The sequence below is a fragment of the Hermetia illucens genome, chromosome 2, assembly GCF_905115235.1.
Source record: "Hermetia illucens chromosome 2, iHerIll2.2.curated.20191125, whole genome shotgun sequence".
Lineage (NCBI taxonomy): Eukaryota > Metazoa > Arthropoda > Insecta > Diptera > Stratiomyidae > Hermetia > Hermetia illucens.
This window is the reverse complement of record NC_051850.1, coordinates 106752582-106766681: the sequence shown is the minus strand read 5'-3', so window position 1 is coordinate 106766681 and position 14100 is coordinate 106752582. Positions and strand designations below refer to the sequence as shown.

Genomic DNA, 14100 nt, shown 5'->3' with positions numbered 1-14100 from the left:
CCACAATTGTAGTCAAATCATGTTTTCGAAATTTTCCGTCGATTCCCGATTAAATCCTAAATTGTAACTTCCGAAGAAGACAGTCACTTACCTGTAAAGTGGAATTATGGCAGGTTTGTTTTATTCCGTTTATTCCAACGAAGTTATCAAAGTTTTATGGACCAGAATTCCAGATAATTCCATGCTGGATGAATCTGCAAACAGAAGAAAATCATAAGTATTATGGAGAAAGGGCATTTGCACTGAACAACTTGGCATGAAATTAACATATCAAAGAAAATTAACACATTTATAAACCATTTAATATTTCAGTAAATATTAACTTTAGCGCCCGCATAATTAAGTAGCACTTCGTCGTGTTGACAGCCTCACCCACATTTTTTTCGAATATGGCAAGCAGTAAAAAATAGGCTCTTCAAGGTCTAGACGTCCGATTCCATTCTTATCGATCTGATAACCTTCTCAAAGAATTCATTGTGTTAAAAAAGTGTCGGTAAACAATATGCCGCCATACCGACGTGCCAGCCAACTACTAATTAGTTATTATAACAATAGCGGATCATATTTCAGATGGGATTTGTTGACAATCTAACCGCATAAACAAAACAACTAATTGCATTAGTCGTAGTGGAGTATCATGAAATCAAATATTTAAAGAAGGAAGTTGTCGTTAATGGATGACTTCTCTTTTTCTCGAATAACCTTATTTCCATGTTGGAATGGTGGTTTCTGATGCTCCGTACCAGTGATCATCTGCGTGCTATTGATTGAAACTATGTCCCTTGGGTACCATTCTGATTGGTATGGCAAGCGAAGCGGTTTTGTGTAAAAATGCTTACTTGTCTTTCCAATACAGCTTTCGCGGCTCAATTAATTGTGTGCAGAATATTAATTGGCGAAAATGATATGAGCCGCTGATTAAGAGTGAAATCGTACCTACCGCAGTCTGTGATCAACCATCATGAAAAATAAAATATTTGGGAGGTGCAAAGATTAGATATTGTAGGATCAAATTTTCAATACGAATAGTTACAGTTTATATTTAAAGAAAAGTTGAAAGAAATCAAACAATTTCGCACAGTTGCTTAGAAAAAAGAGTTATTTGATTTTCTGGTTTGAAATTCAATAGAACATTTCTTCCAATTCCCGAAATCTTCTTCAAAGTCCTTCAAATTTTTAGTCAATTTCCTTTTGAAAAAAGGATGCACTAAAGCGAATATCGTAGCGAAGTTCATTCAATTGAAAAAAAAAGTGAAGTGACGGCGGCTTTACGGTTTCTTACCAGGACAGAGGCAAATCGTCAGACGCTGCCTCACCTCTGCCCTGGGAGCAGCGTGACCGTAGCGGCTCGCAGATGTTGAATGCTCCTTTATATAATTCGTAAAACACGACATGCCTACGAATTATATTGAGCGCAAATCCGCCTTGCTGACCAAAGCTGGCCATGGCTGAAATATTCGTTTTGAGAATGAAGAGGGGTCCTAAGTCCGCATCAACTTAATGCAGGACCGGACCAATTGAGGAGCAACTTACTCCTTCTTTTCTGGTCCACGGACCCCTCGCTGGGCTTGCACCCAAACTTTTTTAAAAAAAGTGAAGTGACGGCGGCTTTACGGTTTCTTACCAGGACAGAGGCAAATCGTCAGACGCTGCCTCACCTCTGCCCTGGGAGCAGCGTGACCGTAGCGGCTCGCAGATGTTGAATGCTCCTTTATATAATTCGTAAAACACGACATGCCTGTTCTGCATTAAGTTGATGCGGACTTAGGACCCCTCTTCATTCTCAAAACGAATTCATTCAATTGTCCTATGCAATATGGTCTGAATAATCAGAGACATTGATAATGGTCGAATTTCAGTTTATAGTTTTAAGCAGGCAATGTAGTAATCATTGCACTTGCACACCGTTATCACCCTGATCTAATTTCAGATACTTATTTAGGCCTCCCTTCGGACAGCACCTTGTCCTATTGCAGGAGTTCACTACTACATTAAGAGTATCCAAAACATAAGGATATGGAAGCTACGGATTTTAGCGATACACTTCGAGTCCACCCGCGACTTTGAACAATCAAGCTGGCACGGATTTTGAAGACCTCACCAGATTCATATTCCCCCCGGCAAGAATTTGTGGAAGATATGCTCTCTATATCCTGCATTCAGTGTTTGCGGCGCTGTCAGTCAGAAAGGAAAGTACAGCAACTCCCACAATGTCAGCGACTTGAAACTCGACTACGGCCGTTTTTTGGTTGTCTAATTTTTCCAGAAAAAAGTTGAGGAAGGCTTGTTAGAGGGAAACTTTAGCCGCAAAGGGGGAGAGACAGATGGAATCTTGCCCATCAGAACTCTCTCCTCGGTTTCTACCAGAAAATGAGGAAGAAAGAAAAGTCGGTGATGTCATTGCAATTTGTCCAATACCGGTATGTGGAAACGAATCAATGCAGAACCTAGGAAGGCTCGTAGCCAATGGCAGCGAAAGGTACTGCGAAAGAAGGCAAAGCTTCTTGGAAATGAAGACGCATTACTGTACCACCAGATAACGGAACTTTAAATGGAAGATGAAGGCAAAATGGTAACCCCGGTCACACCCACACAAGATGCAACAGACTGTTCAATTAGTGGCGGTTTTAACATTAAACTATAAAGGTTAGTCAAATTAAATTGCAGCCTGTCAAAATTCTTTCCTCTCTACGGCCAACAAGGCTAACGAATTTGCAAGACTGCCCTTATTTATTTCTGGTAAAAGAGCCATGAGTTCGGTTTAACTAAATGGGTGGTATTGCATCAGTAAAGAACGGAAGCTTGTATCCTGATGTCAAAATTGTTAGAGACAGTTATGCCGAAACCATTCTGTTCCTAGGTGAGAAGAAAGAAGAAACGATCTCATTCACACGATTACCGACCATTACGGGTAATCGTGGAACCAAATGAAGGACACAATCCACACAGCGGTCTCTGCAACCCCCGAGGTTACTAAGCCGGATAAGCGGTACATCAACCGAGATACTTGGCTTTGAAATGATGATGTTGAAATGAAGGTCCGTGAAAAGAAACGCCTCTACCACGAATTTCTCGACGATAAAACACCTGCTAATTGGCAAATTTATAAGAATGCCAACCGGGAAGCAAAGAAAGCAGTCGCTGTCACTCGAGCGACCCATTACACAAATTTTTACGATAAACTCGTCACTCGGGATGGCGAGGGAGATATGTGTCGACTTGCCAAAAGCCGTAACGAAAGTACACAGGATATCGAACACTTCTGTTGCGTTAATGACAAGAACGGTACTTTGCTCACGAACCGTCGAGCAGCAACGGATATATGCCGAGAATATTTCGAGTAGAATTCAACTGAAGAATTTGCTCATCCTCCACTTACACAATCATTGCCGACATTTGGACCAGTTCCACCTGTCATCGCAACAAGGTGCTCAGAGGTGGCGGGGAGGAAGAAAGAGAGAAATCAAGTAGCCGAGGAGAACCTCCATAATGGTGGCCCCGAGAGACGCTGTACTCACTTTGGTTTGCCGGCCGTGATGCAGTAGGCGAATGCTCCAAAGGACTAATCAGGGCGATCAGACCCGAGTCTGCACGGGGACTCATCTGAAGTAGCAAATTGGTCACGAAACCTCACCAGGGGTATACTGGTAACATGGGAACCGGGATAGCCCCTGGACTCTCATACTTCGGGTGAACTCCCGTTGTATGTGAGTACAGCTCAGTGGTTTGCGGTTGGCCCCTTAGTGGGAGTTTCATGGTGGTTGTGGTTGTGCTCAAACGAGAAGAGACCTTCGGGTCTCGGCGTGGTGCTTCTTTTCAACACGGGTGCCGTACTCCTTAGTTCGGTAGAGATTTAGGTAATTCTTGTATCCACCAATATGAATGCTAAGCCATGCACTTGGTATAGACTGGTACCGTTGTTGCTTGTCTCAGCGGGGCTCTGATTGTGGTCACAAAATCAATCCGTGTCTGAAGAGGACCGCAGGATTAAGTCTCCACGACAGCTACCTACGTTTAACACTCATGGGCTTAACTGTCATCGCTACAGATATATAGGTAAATCTTGCATCCACCAGTATGAATGCTAAGCCATGCACTTGGTATAGACTGGTACCGTTGTTCCTTGTCTCAACGGGGCTCTGATTGTGGTCACAAAATCAATCCGTGTCTTAAGAAGACCGTGGGATTAGGTTTCCACGACAGGTACCTACGTTAAACACCTAAGTGCTTAACTGTCATCGCAACTGAAGTCGAAGAGGCAATAAAATTCATGAAATCGGGGAAAGCTACAGGACCTGACGACATCGCATCTGAGCTCGGGAAAACGAAGAGCTGGGACACTGTGGCTCAGTGAATTCTTTAATCAGGTTATTCAGGAAAGAAGAACAGCATCTGACTGGCAAGAAAATACCACTGTTTCCCTATTGGTAGTCCATCAGAATGTTCAAATTACCGTCCGATCCGGTTACTTTCCCATACCATGAAGATTTTTGAACGCAATCTCGGCAACCGTATTCGCGAAATCGTTGAAATAACCGTGAATCAAGCCGGATTTGTCAAAAACTGCAAAACTACTGACGCAATATACGCTGCGCGGTTACTCATGGAGAAACATCGTGAGAAGCATCGCCCTCTTTACATTGCATTTCTGGATCTAGAGAAAGCGTTTGACCGTGGCCACACAAACTCATCTGGTATGCTTTACGACAACACTTAGTGCCAGAAGAACTCGTGCGCTGGGTTCAATTGGTCTACCACGATCCGAAAAGTAAAGTTCGAAGTATAGCGGGTGTATCAAGACCGCCTCGTGTCTCTGTTGGTGTTCATCAAAGAAGCGGCCTCTTACCACTCCTCTTTGTTCTTATTATGGACACCGTCACACGGGATATCCAACGTCCAGCGCCCTACACACTGCTTTATGCAGCTGGTGTTTTCCTAGCATCTGACAGCAAAAATGATCTCCAGCAACTTGTCCAAAAATGGAATGATCGTCTCATGCAACACGGACTCAGATTGAATTTAAACAAAACTGAACCTGAATGAAGTGGCGTTCCACAACTGGTGTTCTTTGTGATCGACGTATCAACGAACGTCTCAAATCTAAAATTTACCGTAATGTCGTCCGTCCTGTCGCCCTCTATGCTTCTGAGTGTTGGTCAACTATAAAAGACAATGAAAGAAGTCTTGCGGTAATGGAGACGAAGATATTGCGTTGTACTAGTGGCGTGACACGTTTTGATTACATCCGAAATGAGAAAATTCGCGATCGTTATGGGGTTGCACCGATCGTTGCAAATTGCGAGAGAGGCGTCTTCGATGGTATGGTAACGTAATTCGGGCTAACGAGAATTCACTTACCAAGATTGGTATGAACATCGAAGTCGATGGTAAACGACCAAAAGGCAGGCCGAAACAACCGTGGCTTGATACGCTGCTTGGGAATTTAAAAGCCTCGAGTTTGCACCCAGATCAGGCATTTGATAGAGCCAAATGGCGAAACCGATCACGACGAGCCAACCCCGCTTGTGAAGGGGACAAAGGCTGAAGAAAAAGAGGAGAAACGTCGTTGTATATGTACCCAATGTTTTTTTATATCCTCCGTCGATGCAAAAAATAAGCGGTCTGATAGTGTAAGCAGAATCAAGCGGTCTTGAACTCTTAATAGGCTGTGATGAGAACCCTCACCGTATTTGTTGGGGGAGTCGCAAATGTAATTGTAGGTGAGAGAAGCTATTTTATTTCATCACTCCAGCCCCTACGCTTGTGGAGTCAAGTTTGACGTTCAAGGTTGACGTAATTGACCTAAGAATCTGCACTTCAACCTACTGTCTTCCACAAACATCTTTCATGAACTTCTCCTGATTGAAAACCGCCGGCCACGTATTCAGAGAGAGTATAACTGAGGTAGATTTCAGACATCAAGCTTGCGTATCCCTAGCTGCATTTCGTATAAGTACCACCTTTATTACGAATGCCCACATCTAGTGAACCCATTGTAGAAGTCCCTAGGTTTTACTTATCGCAGTCCCACAGCACCAAAACAATCTCTATGATTTCTAATATTGTCACTCAATATGATCCTTGCAGTGGAGAAGCACTCATAAATATTTGCCTGTACAATTCGATTATCCCGATAGCTTCCCCATCTAACTTTTCTAGTGTACAAAATTAATTCAGTCTAGACCTTCTAGTTCTCCTAGCAGAAGAAGTTTTTTGCGTCCATTCAGGTGAATTTTCCAATTTAGGAATAAATTATAACCGCGTGAGCATATGCATATCCATCTCTCCATTACCAGGCCAGGAATGATGTGTGGGAATGCGGATCCGGTATCTATGGAAGACTCGAATCCAAATCTCCGCCCTACGTTCAGTCCCTGTGTTGTAGGCTGTATGCAGCTGTTGGTGCTGAGCTGGGATTTCGGATGCTGTCTGGGATGTACACTTCAAGCGGATGGTATGTCGCCTCATTGCTTTTTCTGTACTTCTCGCCTTGTAAACGCAAGTTACTCAGCCGGTGGCTACGTTTTTTGACAAGGATCCATTTCAACTTCAAGATTGTTTTGAGCGAGCTAAACTCTTTGCCGAAGCGTCTCTATGCGGTTCATTTAGCTAACATTATGCTCTTGCCCTATGCCGATTCCAGCGTACAGCTGAATCAGAGACTTTTCGATTGAAAAATGCCCTTGTCGTTGTCTTTTGTTTTGCCCAATAAGGAGTTCCAGCACGAAATTTACATTCCTTTATGGTACTGAATGAACAGATCTATTTTACAATTTCTCTCATGTTCGTTATGATCTTGGTTGTTCTTACAATTCCGACATGATGGTTCCGCGAAAATTGAGCCGCTGGAGATGGTCCCATGCCCCTTACGAAATTTATGTGTGTGTGGTCAGAGAGTCTCTCTGATGATTTCTTGCATGGGAAATGAACATAACACTAATCTTCTTATCGTGTTAATTTTTCTTATTTCTAGCATTTCTACTTCAGATTAACGACATTCTAGATAAAATTAACAATTATCCAAATCAAATTAACGGCTGTCGACACCAAATTCATGTCATACCAAATCAAATTCACGATTTTCCAAATCAAATTTAAAGGATCAAATTATTAAGTAACCTGAGAATATAGTACCCTTATAGATTATGAGGTAATTTCATCCTTTAAATTTAATTTGGAAAAATTCAACTTTATTTTGGAAATCGTCGATCTGATTTGGAAAAAATTATTTTCATTTGGAAAATCGTGAATGTGTTTGGAAAGAACTGAGTTTGGTGTGGAGAGCCGTTAATTTACTTTGGAAAAACTCATGTGGAGAATAAAATGGAAGATCTCGATTGGTACTTTTCAAAGCTGGTCACAATTCTGACATTTAATGCATAAGAGGACACGGCGGGGGCTCAAAAGTGGTTATTTCGTTTACGGACCCAGAACCCATCCATTCGTAAATTCGGGAAAAAATCATGAAACTGCCACTATACCGTGCCTAGGTTCTGAAATACCCTCCATATCGATATCTGTTCAAATAAAGTTGATAATACTATATTATTATAATTTTTAGTAATTGGCTGTAAAACCCCCTTAAGTTCATCAGACAATCTGCAGAATGCAGTAATATAGGGTATAATATAAAACATGATCCTACCAAGTTTGGTGGAAATCGCGGCAAAGTTATAAAAGGTCACAATTCTAAGACTTTGAATGTCAGTAGCACGCGAAAGTGAATATTCTGACATAATTTATGCATATACATTACGTGCTAGTTACTAATGGGCCGAATGTCCACTCAAATGTTTTATATAGGAGATACACAAAACCTTTCATAGCTCAAGGGTCCAGCTTCCGATTTCTCGCCTTGTTTGTATCTACGTCGCTAATAATGTTGAACTCCTTCTGTAAAGCGTATGAAATTGAAACCCTTCATGTCTGAAGTGCGCAGCTTCCGGCTTGCCGACTTCTTTATGGACTGTACTTGTCGTTGATGTGATGTAATCCAAATTCACACCCAATTGTGAACTGTGCGAGATCATTTTACTTGACCTGAAAGTGCGCTTCCGCAGTCTACACTCAAAATCCAAAAACACCTAATGAAGGCTGGAATTTCGGGAATTCTTTTCTTGGCTAACACATTTTGCACGCATAGGTGTCCCCATTTTTCCGCAGTCAATTTCATGGATAAAATAAAACTCTTGGCTTCCACTCAAGTTATCTAAAAATCAGCTATTTTTTTTTATTGAGCTCAAAGTGCAATGAAGTGCGTTCCACCGCCAGATATTAAACCCTAAAATTCTGAGACATCTGTAATTGCCCATTAAGTGAGGACACCTGCCTTCAACCTGAAGCTCCTCAAATTGAAGTGCGATCGAACGATGTATTTTTAAGTGATTTATAAAACCTACATCAATTCATCTACATTCCTACCTTACTTATTTGAGGGTTTTCAGTGGAATGCCACTTCAAGCGAGTATAAATTGTTTCATCTCACAAACTAACAAAATTGCTGTTGGCCTCATTTAACTATCATTCGTATCCGGTCAACAACTTAGAAAAAAAATTATTCGCTGCCCAGACCTGATATGGAAAAACTCTTTCCCTGGCTTGTTTTTTCGCTAAATTGTCCACTTGACCAGAAAGCACTTACCAATCTCTCACTTATGCACACCGAAAAATTGACGCTTTTAATGTGGTCTTTTTAGCCGTTTTCGATAGAAAGACAAATCAAGAAAGAGGACCTTGGCTACTTTGCATTTTGAACACCTTTTACGTTAGACCATAAACAAGTTCTTATACAATGGTGAAAAAAATGATGGAAATTTCTTTATTTTTATTCAGCGGTAACGTTTTAGATATTGACATTTGAAAGTAATTGCGGTCATTTACTTTCTCTGCATGATGCACTCAAGCCAATTCAGAAGATGATGAAAGTGTTAAAATCCGATTCAGGCCAGACCTGATATGTAAGACAAATTACTGCGTCAAGGTTAAATGAAGAGATTTGGAAGCATTCGATATTCATTCAGATAATTTGCCTCACAGAACAAATTGATTGTTTTGATCGGCAATTTGTCCGTGTTTTCGCCAAGCCGCCAAATTATCGCCACGCTTATCTGGAGCAGCCGAAATCATGTCAAATTGCATCAATCTTGCCCTGGTCAGATTGCGACTGACTACAGTAATTAGCAGCTTTTTCACACTATGTGGTAATCATGGTTTCTCTCCAACTTACAATCTTACAATAAAAACTCCGAACTACATGCAAAAATGCACTAACACGGTTTTTGATGTGAACACATCTTTTACTTTTATTTTTCCTAGCAATGCCCCCTGGAATGCCTCTATCATATCTGTCACAAAAGCTTCATAGTAATATCGTTTCGTTATCGGAATGGAATGTTTTATTGCTCGGGAAGTCATATTTCAAGAAATCCAGTTACCAACGAAGATGCAGCACAGCTGGTCATAATGTATTTTAAAATACCAGCAGCCAATAAATCTTCAGGCATTGGGAGAAGAAGCGCTAATCTCTCCGTAGATTAAATTATTGGGTATTTAAGGCCACTTCAATCGAAATGGTGTCGGGACGTACATTTGTTTAGCTTATTTAGTGAGTTGGTTTGAGAAAGCATTGACCTCAGCGATAGATGCCGGTGGAACGTAGTATTCATTAATGATATCTAATTTATTGAATTCTTAGATATTCTAAAGTTGGCTTATTAACCTATTTTCCCCAGCGTTTTGGATGAATTTTATTTATATAAAGCTAATACCATATTTATTCATAATATATTTAAGTTCTGGAAAAGTATTTCTTAGATTTAGGCCAAGAAATAGAATAACAAGAATTATACTCCACAAACCCATTTCGTTGAATCCAATAATTTTGCATGGTTTTACATAAATTTTATGCATTCGTAAAAATAGTGAATGCACTCGCGACTTAAAGCAATCTAGCCACCGATGGCACGGAACACCAGAACAGAAAGTAGTACAATTCCCATAATGGAGGAAACAGGAAACCCCCTCTGCGGCATTAACTGAATAAATCTTCCAGAAACCGGAAAAGAAGGCACAACAGAAGGGAAGAGTGGGGCCTATCGAATCTTTCTCCAAAAGGGGTGCTGGTGATATGGACGCAACTGATCTGTTACTGGTATGTGAAAACGGCTCCATGCGAACCAGACCTGTCATCCAGAGAAAGCTTCCAGCCGACGCCAAAGGAAGATACTGCGAAAAATGGTGAGGCTTCTTGAAAAAAGGGATGTGGGCATTGCTGCACTACCAGGTGTAGGAATATCCAGAGATGTCGAATGCAAGACATCAGAACCTTCACAGGTAGGTGGAAACAAATTAACCCCGGTAAAACCCACACTCAACTAAGCAGATTTTCCAGTTACCGGCAAGCGCGCTAAAAAGCGTAACCAACAATGCGCCAATGGCGAACAACACTATGAAATGCTTTGCACTAGGACCTACTTCTACGATTTCTACGAGGGTGTGTTTAGGAAGTGATACAGTTAGCGGCAGATATCTCTATTAACCTTGCCCTTTCCACAGGAATGGTATTTTGGGGATATTAGCCCTCTGAATCCCCATTCGCAATTTTTCCGTTTATTGTCAATCACAAAATGACTACAAAACGCTTTAATTGGATCCAAAATGAGTACAAAATGCTTTAACTGCATGTCATTACAAAAATTGCTAGTATAATTCTACCAATTCGACCGGCATTGGCTGTAGAATCTTTTTCAGCTCGGTTCCTATGCCGGCCCCCTGGCTGTCATGCTGCTACCGCCAGGTAGGCGAGCTGCTTAGTCGTTGTGCTGTGCTACTCCACAGTATCATGAAAGCAGAAAATAATTGCGCAAGCACCAGACTAGTTACGGACCGTTGTCGTGGAAATTTTTTCAAAAGATGATAAAATATCGGAGTTTACCATACCGTGGCAACCTCCTTCACTTAAATTGCATTGATGAAGTTACCTCAAACTTCTGGCGGTTGGCTTAAATTCACCATCGTGAATACCGAGCTGAACAACACAGAGCATGTTGGATCTTGAACAACCGGCCCTCGAAGGAAAGCAGGAAACATCCACATGCTTAGTGAACAGAACCCAGGCTTGATCCCGGAGAGGGTATGGTTATGCATAATAGGAGTAAACCTACAAACGCCAAGGGTTTCAGGTTGAAAATTGCACCAAAAGATGTTGAAGGTTCTCAGGGGCAATCACCATATGATGCTACACATTTTTCCGGAAAGATTGAAATTCAATTATACCTCAAAACCGTAGAGAGTCATGTTTAGAGAATAAATAAATTAGATGAGACTTCAGTGCGCTTCTTCAAAATGGATCTGCGCGCGGACACTGATTCGGATTGATAGAACTATGCCACTTTATTTTACATAGCATGCTGGTCCTAAGCCCAGATAAAGGAAAATGATTTGGGGCAACGTACTTTGTACTATCCCCAGTAAAACAAAAATTAAATGCTGAGATCAGAGACAGAGATAAATAAAGTATATTTGGAGTTACTCGACTATGCTTAATCCTACCTCGTCCCCCTTGGTGACAGGTGCCGCAACAGGCCTACCACGCAAATGCATTCAATGGCATTAAAAAAGGATGACGCCCCGGAGAAATTCTGCTACTACTCCGTTTCTTTTGAGAAATGAGCAAAGGTTCTTGACGCATGGACGATGTGAGGTCGTAAGTAAATTAGTCCGAGACAGTCAAATACGTATCTGCAGACTAATTATGGATATCCTCATTGGAAATACGGAGGAACTCGTGAGAGCCCATCGAGTGACAATATGCTCTGTTTTGGTAATCTCCGCAATCAATATTGTGTTGGCATTGTCATCTCTGAGCGTTTCCATAATGCCATTAATGGAGTTGAGCGATTCAATGATCGATTGATGAAGCTCACTATTAAATCAGATAAACGGTTGACTTCTTCATCGCATACGAACCGCAGACAGGTCGACCCGATGCCAAAAATTGACAATGAGTTGACACAAAGACATGTAACGTGCCTGCCGATGATTATATCGTCATTGCGGACATTCTTAATAATCATGTGGGTGGAAAGGCAAACGTAAAATGACAATTTCCAAATAAAGATCTGTAAGGAACGCCTCAACCATAAATTTCTCATCGATAAAACACTGGCCAATTGACAAATTAACAAGAATGCCAACCGGGAAGCAAAGAAAGCGTTCTTCGATCTCGCTTAGATTAGATAAGTCACGACGGACAGATGACGGATATATTTCGAGCAGATTTCAACATTTGAAGCAATTCCACCAGTCAAGCGCCATTGAAGTCGAGCAAACCATGGTCCGAATTAAATAGGGGAAAGCACCACAACCGGACGACATTACATCTGAGCTCTGGAAAGTGAAGCACTGTGGCTCAGTGAATTCTCCAGTCGGGTTATTGGAAAGAATAGAATACCATCTGACTGGCAAGAAAACATGACCGTACCAGTCTGAAAAAAGAAAGGCATTTTCACATTACCATCCGATTTCTATTCCATACCATGAACATTTTTGAAGGCATTCTTGACAAATGTATTCGGGACATCGTTGAAATAACAGTGAACCAAGCCGAGTTCGGACAAATACTGCCACCACCAAGTATAGAAGAAACTGTCGGTGCAATTCATCGGCTTAAAAATCATAAGTCGCCAGGAGCCGATGGAATTATAACCGAATTGGTTAAATATGGGGGCGACCAATTACACCAAGTGGTTCATCAACTGATGCTCAAGGTGTGGGACAAGTGAATTAATGCCTGACGATTGGCAACGAGGCATTATCTATCTCATACATAAAAAGGGAGATATCACACAGTGCAGCAAGCTGAGTACCATCTATAAGATATTCTCTGCTACCTTGCTAGGCTGGATAGGCCCATACGCCCAGAACATCATTGGCCCATAACAAAGAGGCTTCACTCCAGGCAAATCAGCAACAGATCAGATTTTCTCTATGTGGCAAGCGATGAAAAAAATGTTGGAACATGGACATCAGTTGCACCATCTATTCATCGACTTTAAAGCCACATATGACAGCATAGCCAGGGTAAAACTATACACGGCCATGAGAGAATTCGGTATCCCGACGAAACGTATAAGACTGACTAGGCTGACCCTGACCAATGTGCGAGGCCAGATAAAAGCAGCAGGATCACTCTCAAGACCATTCGACATCAACAACGGTCTACGACAAGGGGAGGGCCTATCATGCGTCCTCTTTAACCTGACCCTCGAGACAGTGATCCATGATGCTAAGGTAAATGCAAGAGGTACGATCCTCGACATCATGGGAAGAACCACCCGAGACATACAAACTGCCTTCATCCAGATCGAGCAGGCCACGCGAGATCTTGGGCTGCACATCAATGAAGGCGAGATAAAGTATATGGTAGCAACATCAGCACCAAAAACCAACCAACAAACAACACCAAACCGCACTGGTCAAACAGGAAGAATAAATATAAGAGACTACAACTTTGAGACCGTTCTCCTAGCTAGGGTCGAAAATCAACCGATAACAGTTAAGATGATGAAATCCGTGTACGGTTTTTGGCAGCCAACAGAGCCTATTTCAGCTTACAAAAACTGTTCCGCTCGAAACATCTTACCATAGGGTCAAAGCTCTTACTGTAGACTAAGACAATGATCTTGCCAGTCCTCATGTATTCCTCGGAGACTTGGGTTCTTAGCAAGAAGAATTGCGAAATCTTGGCCGCATTCGAGAGAAGAATCCTCCGAAGAATTTTTGGCCCTGCACATGAGGATGGACGATTCCGTAACCTACATAATGACGAAATCTATGAGCGATACCATGATCATCAAGTTGTGGATAAAATCCGACTCAAAGTCTATGATGGAAAAAGAAGACGAAGCAGACCCTGCCTGAGATGGAGCGATGGCGTAGGTCAGGACGCCAAACAGCTTTTAGGAATATTGAATTGGTGGACCTCAGCGCAAAACCGGGATTTATGGAGTTCTTTATTAAGACAGGCCTAGACCCGATACCGGTTGTTGCGCCGTTGATGATGATGATGAAGCCGAGTTCGGCAAGAACTGCGGAACTACT

At 41.8% G+C, this 14100-nt stretch overlaps 1 protein-coding gene across 6 annotated transcripts in view; it reads right to left on the bottom strand.

Annotated features, from left to right (window-relative positions):
* The window catches only part of LOC119647725, a 253956-nt gene that overhangs the window by 135709 nt on the left and 104147 nt on the right, over positions 1-14100 (bottom strand). For all 6 annotated transcript variants that reach the window (XM_038048824.1, XM_038048819.1, XM_038048826.1 and 3 more), the window contains exon 3: positions 92-194. The gene's annotated coding sequence lies outside the window, so the exon portion shown is untranslated. The remainder of the gene's footprint in view (positions 1-91; positions 195-14100) is intronic.